The sequence below is a fragment of the Theropithecus gelada genome, chromosome 11 (genome assembly GCF_003255815.1).
Source record: "Theropithecus gelada isolate Dixy chromosome 11, Tgel_1.0, whole genome shotgun sequence".
NCBI classification, from domain to species: domain Eukaryota; kingdom Metazoa; phylum Chordata; class Mammalia; order Primates; family Cercopithecidae; genus Theropithecus; species Theropithecus gelada.
In genome coordinates, this window is record NC_037679.1 from 27,452,687 (window position 1) to 27,460,220 (window position 7,534).

Consider the following 7,534-nt stretch of genomic DNA (forward strand, 5'->3'; position numbering starts at 1 on the left):
TCAGAATCCCGACAACCTAAGACCTGCCCCCCACGTTTCCAGACACCCATGGGAATGGCGCTGACCACATTAAGAACCACAGTGTCTTGTGTTCATGCAGTAATTTTGAGAAATTAGTTTCCTGGGATTTGTTTCTTCCAGTGTTTAACCAAATAATAAAAATCCTTTAACTTTTTACATGTTATTTTTCACTTCAATAGAAGGCTATCACTATTGAGGGCCTGCTCTATGCAGACTAAAAGATAAGCTCCTTGCCTCTAGCCACTGACAATTTGGTTAGAGAAATAAGGCCTTAGTAGATGCAATAGCTAAGAAACAATTCAAGGCACTATAAGATTAAGTCCAGAAATGACCAAAAAGACCTAGATTTATAGTCCGGCTTTGTGCCACTTACTAGTGTGAGCCCAGTGACATTCTCTAAGCCTCTTTTTCCCTACCTGTAAAACAGGGGTATCATTAAACAATGCACATAAATTGCCACCACAGTACGTAAAGCATGAGATATACTTAATAATGTTAACCATATCCACCAATCGCCACCCTCTCTGAATCAGGAAGAAATAGGACAAAAATGGGATAGAGAGAGGATGTGCATAGAAAATAGACAGCATTCTGGGCAGGAGGCACAGCCAAGCAAAAGTGTGGTGTCAGGAATGTGCATGCCTATGGCAGAAACTTACAGGACTCTCAGACTGGAAGAAGTCAAGGGTTCCAGTCAGGGAGTTATGAGAAGTGAACACATTAAAATAAAGATAAGTTTGCATTTGTTATGTGGACATGGAATCTCCTGGGGATTTTTTTGAATTTCTTCAGTATCATGACTTTCAAATACAGAAGAAATGCAAGCCTGCACAAAAGAAAATGAAGGAGCCTTCTAGCCATTCCCCCAGGGCTTCCCACACCAATGAGCATGGATGCATCTATTACCAATCAATATCTTTAAGAAGCCTGAAGAAATAAATGCATAGCACTGCTGTGTGACATATTTTTAATTCTTATTTAAATTCAAACCTGCCATCTAATTTATTTTCACTTTCAGTAAATGCCTTTTAAGCTTCTCAGACTTGAGCTAAGTCATACAGCTGATAAATAGGATAAACCTACAGGAATACACTTAGATCTTATGAAGTCTGCAAAATTGTATAAAGTCAACAACTTCAGCACGAATGGACCTAAAATGGCCAAGAAGCTATTGCTACTACTACTGTGTTAAAATCGCTTGCTGGAGCATTCTTGCTCATTAGGAAAAGTACTATCACACCCAGCAGAAAAGAATAATTAGCAAATCAACTAATTAAGGCAGTATCGACACTCCTCTTGTCACCCAATCACTTCTTTGTTGTAAATAAGCTTACTTGCTTACATTAAAGTCATTAGCTCTTCATATGTAAATAATAATGCCCTTCAATTTAAACTGATTAGATATCTGCAAACAAACTTCAGTCCACTCTGATCTGGCCAGGATAGGGAAAACAAAGAGCATTATTGTCTTACTTAACCTAGTACATTCAACGCAACTGTATGAAGCTTCCGAATTCATTAATATCCAAATTCACCTTCCCTCCTGGACATTAGCCAGAATTCTATCTTTAGTTATAACACACACTATACTAAACAAATACTATAGTCATTAAAGAAACCACCCATTTCCTTCCCCCTAAGTTCCAGGAAGCCATGTTATTTCTGCAAACCAATTTCTATTTGCTGACTATTCTCCAGGGCTTTTAAAAGCAAATAAAATGTACCGGAAGCTGTTTTGCAAATGACAACGAAGAACACATCTCTTACTCTCTCTTCTCCCCCAGTGGGAAAAAACAAATAAACAAAAAAAAATGTGAGTGTTTGTGTATATTTAAAGCATATACATTTAAGGTCTTGTAAATCCTGAAAGATTGAAAGCCCCACAGTGTCCTGAAAGGAAATGTTTGAAGAAACTTCTCAAGTCTCTAAAGTTAGTTGGATCCTTTGCAACACTCACCTCTCATTTTGGCTCCTATAATTATCCCTTTTAACTTAATGTTTATTTTTATATCTCTTCCCATCTGTCCTCATACCACTTTGTTTACAGCTGGTTTTAAAAAAAAAAGTTTATATTTACATATGTTCAATTCTGTCTTCATTTTAACTTCTCAGCTTCCCCTGCCCCATTTACCCTGGTGGGTTTGTTTGTTTGTTGTTTTAATTTCTTTATCATTGTCATTCTTCAGTCTAAACAGGATGAATTATCGATATAATCCCCAGCAAACAACTTCTTAACCACTTCCCACTCCTGAACCTTTAGTTTGTATTAAAGCACGAAGATATATGTCAACCAAGAGTCCCATATAGATCATTTCATCATGGGAGGCAGGGGGTTGGGAGAGGGGAGGAAATGAGACTTATTTTCATCCTGTTTGGATCCAAGACAAATATTTTATGTCACCCAAAAGGGAGCCAAGACAAGACAGAGCCCCATAGTAATTGTCCACACTCTAACCTTTCCCATCTCCCTTCTTGTCCTTCACGAATACCTCCCAGCAGGCCAGATTATTTTGTCAGAGAAGCTCCAAGCTGCCTACAACCCTGTAACAGGATAAAAGCTCTAGCAAAATTTATGCAACAGACACTTATTTCCCTCACATCTCCCCTTCCTGTTCCTCAGATGATGCCCTTCACTTCCTGTCCAGGTCAGGTTCCTGTGCGGGAGGGCCACCCCAGGGTGCACTTCCTGCCTTCTAGCTGGTTTCACTGTCTGTGCCCTTAAAGCCCAGCCTTCCCCATGGGCTCCTGTGCTTTTCCACCCATCACATTATTCTGTTTACCTCTTGTTTGCTTTTTACTCCTTCCAAAGTATCTCCTAGACCTGGAGTTCTCTCCCATCTCCTTGCCTACACACCAATCTCACCCTTTCTTAAAACCACATTTCTCCCAGCAGTCACTCGGTAACTAAAGCCAATCAGGATTTTTGATATCCCGTCATCCTTGGTTTGTTCTACCAACTTCATCGTGAAACTGACCGCCACCTGCCGCAGGATTCTGTCTTTTAAAGGCCTAGAACCACACGCTTAACTAGGAATATTTCATATCTGAACTATGCTGCTTATCAAACCAAAGTCATGCTTTTGTTTTTGGGGGGGGTTTTGTTTGTTTTACACTAAGCAAGACTATACCCTACTGGCTACCTCCTCTGACCCCCTAGGTTAGATTAGTTCCTATAGTTATTCTTTTACTCATAATCCACTTTACTTTTTGTTGTTGTATTTATGTATTTTGTTAGTATACTATGTGTAATAAATAGTTTGTCTAATTTTCAGTTTAGATAAGTTTTTCCTCCATCAACCTATAAACGTGTGAATTTATGAGGGGTTGGGGGAGCTAGGTGTTTCCTTGTCAAGCTGTCTCCCTTTCCTTCTCTTCTGCCTTCATTATTGTTCTGTTGCCAGCACAAAAACAGGCCTGGCACATATTAGTTGATCAATAAATATATATTAAATGATGTGTATTCTCACCCTATTTTAAAACTGGATAAATAATAAACACATGCATACATACATACTGAATGAATGATACCACCACCCTTCCCCCACCCCCAGTCTTCTCCTTTCAGCACAACATCTGGTCCTCTCCTCCAACCATGGCAGCACGCCGGCCCTGCTAGGACCAGAGAAGCATATGCCATACCCCTTGTTGAGCCCATGAATACTTTTGAGGTCTTTTCTGAAACAGTGTTCAGGGTACAATCATGGTGGTAAGCCTGGCTTTAGCTGAAACAATGCATCTTTCTTTAATATTCTTCATTTTTTTAAAAAAAAACCATATATAGAAAAAACAGTGTCTTCAATAAATGGTGCTGGGAAACTGGATATCCATATGCAGAAGAATGAAACCAGACCCCTATCTCATCATATGCGAAAATCAAATCAAAATGGATTAAAGACTTAAATCTGAGACCTCAAGCTATGCAACTACTACAAGAAAACATCTGTGAAACTCTCCAGGACATTAATCTGGGCAACAATTTCTTGAGTAATACCTCACAAGCATAGGTGACCAAAGCGAAAATGGACAAATGGGATCACATCAAGTCAGAAAGCTTCTGCACAGCAAAGGAAACAATCAACACAGTGAAGAAACAATCCCCAGAATGGGAGAAAATATCTGCAAACTACCCATCTGACAAGGGATTCATAAGCAGAATACGTAAGGAGTTTAAACAACTCTATGGGAAAATATCTAATACTCTGATTTTAAAATGGGCAAAAGATTTTGAATAGACGTTTCTCAAAAGAAGACATACAAATGACAAACAGGTATAAGAAAAGTGCTCAAAATCATTGATCTTCAGAGAAACGCAAATCAAAACTACAATGAGGTCAGGCAATGGCTACTCACACCTATAATCCCAGCACTTTGGGAGGCCAAGGCGGGTGGATCACTTGAGGTCAGGAATTTGAAACCAGCCTGGCCAACATGGTGAAACCCCATCTCCACTAAAAATACAAAAATTAGCCCAGTGTGGTGGTGCATGCCTATAATCCCAGCTACTTGGGAGGCTGAGGCAGGAGAATCTCTTGAACCCGGGAGGCAGAGGTTGCAGTGAGCTGAGATTGCGTCACTGCACTACAGCCTGGGTGACAGAGTGAGACTCTGTCTCAACAACAACAACAACAACAACAACCTACAATGAGATACCATTTCACTCCAGTTAAAGTGGCTTTTATCCAAACAACAGGCAGTAATAAATGCTGGCAAGAATGCGGAGAAAAGGGAACCCTCATACACTGTTGGTGGGAATGTAAATTAGTACAAATACTATGGAGAACAGTTTGGAGGTTCCTCCAAAAAACTAAAACTAAAGCTATTATATAATCCAGCAATCCCACTGCTGGGCATATACCCAAAAAGAAAGGAAGTCAGTATACCAAAGAGATATCAGCACTCCCATGTTTGTTGCAGCCCTGTTCACAATAGCCAAGACTTGGAACCAACCTAAGTGTCCATCAACACATGAATGGATAAAGAAAATGTACTTATACACAATGGAATACTATACAACTGTAAAAAAAGAATGAGATCCTGTCAATTGCAACAACATGGATGGAACCGGAGATGATTATGATAAGTGAAATAAGCCAGGCACAGAAAGACAAACATCACATGTTCTCACATATGGGATCTAAAATAAAAACAATTGAACTCATAGAGATAGAAAGTAGAAGAATGGTCACCAGAGGCTGGGAAGGGTAGCTGGGGGAAGGGAGGGAAGGTGGGGGTGGTTAATGGGTACAAAAAAAAGAATGAATAAGACCTATTATGTGACGGCACAAGAGGGTGACTACAGTAATAATAATAATTTAATTGTACACTTTAAAATAACTAAAAGTATAATTGGATTGCTTGTAACACAAAGGATAAATACTTGAGGAGACAGATATCCCATTTTCCATGAAGTGATCATTATAACATTGCTTGCTGGCACCAAAACATCTCATATGCCCTATAAATATATACACCTACTACGTACCCACAAAAATTAAAAATTAAAAAAATATCCCTTTATATCTGCTCTCTACACCAGCACATTATATAATCTGATACCTCCGGGCTCTGTGGTGACTGATTTTGACATATATACAGGAAGTTCTTCTTCAAACATGAGTAGAAGTTGGTGAAAGATTAGTTTTTTGCCTTTACTTTGTAGAAGCCATTAATGTGGGGTGTATTGCATAATAATAAATTATTCAGTTTATAAATCTAGAGAAATTAGTCCATCATGATCAATACCTCTAAGTGAATTGGTATGTGGGATTCCATTTTCATAATATAATTAGCTTTAAACTATTCAAATTAAGGGAAGCTAAGATCACTGTGAAAAGTACTGAGTCTCCTGATTTCTAAGTAGGAGAATACTGCATTTTGGTCTTAATACTAATACATCTAAATTACATTATTTCCCACTTAGTTACAAATTTCTTTCCTTTTTTTTTTTTTTTTTTTTGAGACAGAGTGTCCCTCTGTTTCTCAGGCTGGAGTGCAGTGGTGCCATCTCGGTTCACTGCAACCTCCGCCTCCCAGGTTCAAGTGATTCTCTTGCCTCAGCCTCCTGAGTAGTTGGGATTACAGGCGTGTGCCAACACACCTGGCTAATTTTTGTATTTTTAATAGAGATGGGGTTTCACCATGTTGATAAAGCTGGTCTCAAACTCCTAACCTCAAGTGATACACCCGCTTAGGCCTCCCAAAGTGCTTGAATTACAGGCATGAGCCACCACATCCAGCCCTCACTTAAATACAAATTTCTATAATTTATTTTCATTAAATCATATCTTACTGCTGTTACTAAAGCCCTGGCTATTATTCAATGAATAATGGAAAGCCAGCGAAGGAGGCCGTTTACTGATGAATTTAAGGGCTCCTATCACAGGAAAATTTATTTTGTAAAAAATAAACCATAAATTGTCAGTTTTGAAAACTGTCACCTCTTAACCACAAAGAACTTAACTGGTAACTTTTCTTTCTTATTAAAAACTCTAGATTATCATCTATTCATATGTGCAACATAAACCATGCCATTTCCTTACACTAATTTTTGTGTTCTACACTTGCAAAGATAATATATTATCTCCTATTTTCAAATTCTTCTGTGCTTGGAGAAGTGATGTTTACATGGCTCATTAAAAGTATACTCAATAAGGGCTGGGTGTGGAGGCTCATGCCTATAATCCCAGCACTTTAGGAGGCCAAGGAGGAAGGACTGCTTAAGACCAGGAGTTCAAGACCAGCCTGAGCAACATAGCAAGGCCCCCATCTCTATCAAAAAACAAAAACAAATACAATTTTTTAAGTATATTCAATGAATTCTTGTTGTTCTAATGCAAGGCTTGTCAACCTCAGCACTACTGACACTTGGACCTGATAATTCTTTACTGTGGGGCCCGCCCTATGCATTGTAGGATGTTTCATGACAGCCTTGGCCTCTGCCAAGTGGACACCAGTAGCACCCTTCCATTTGTGACAACCAAAAATGTTTACAGACATTACCAAATGTCCTATGGGGGTGGGGGACTAAATTGCCTCCAATTGAGAATCACTGTTCTTTTGCATTTTAGGCTTTTGTTGTTGTTGTTGTTGATTGTTTGTTTGTTTTTGAGGCAAGATCTCATTCTTGTCACACAGGCTGGAATGCAGTGGCTCCGTCATGGCTCACTGCAGCCTCAACCTCCTGGGCTCAAGCAATCCTCCCATCTTGGGCCTCCCCATCTCCAGTAGCCGGGTAGCTGGGACTACGGGTACACACCACCACACCTGGTTAATTTTTAATTTTTTTTTTTTTTTTTGATAGAGATGTGGTCTCAACTACGTTACCTGGGCTGGTCTCAAACTCCTGGGCTCAAGTGATCCTCCTGCCTTGGCCTCCCAAAGTGCTGGGATTATAGGTATGAGCCACCATGCCTGGCCTCCACTGTTTTAATCTATTGTTTTCTTCCAAATAAGAAGACAATAGTAAGTCATTATTTTTATTTTCCACTTTATTCTTTATCAATAATATTTGCAA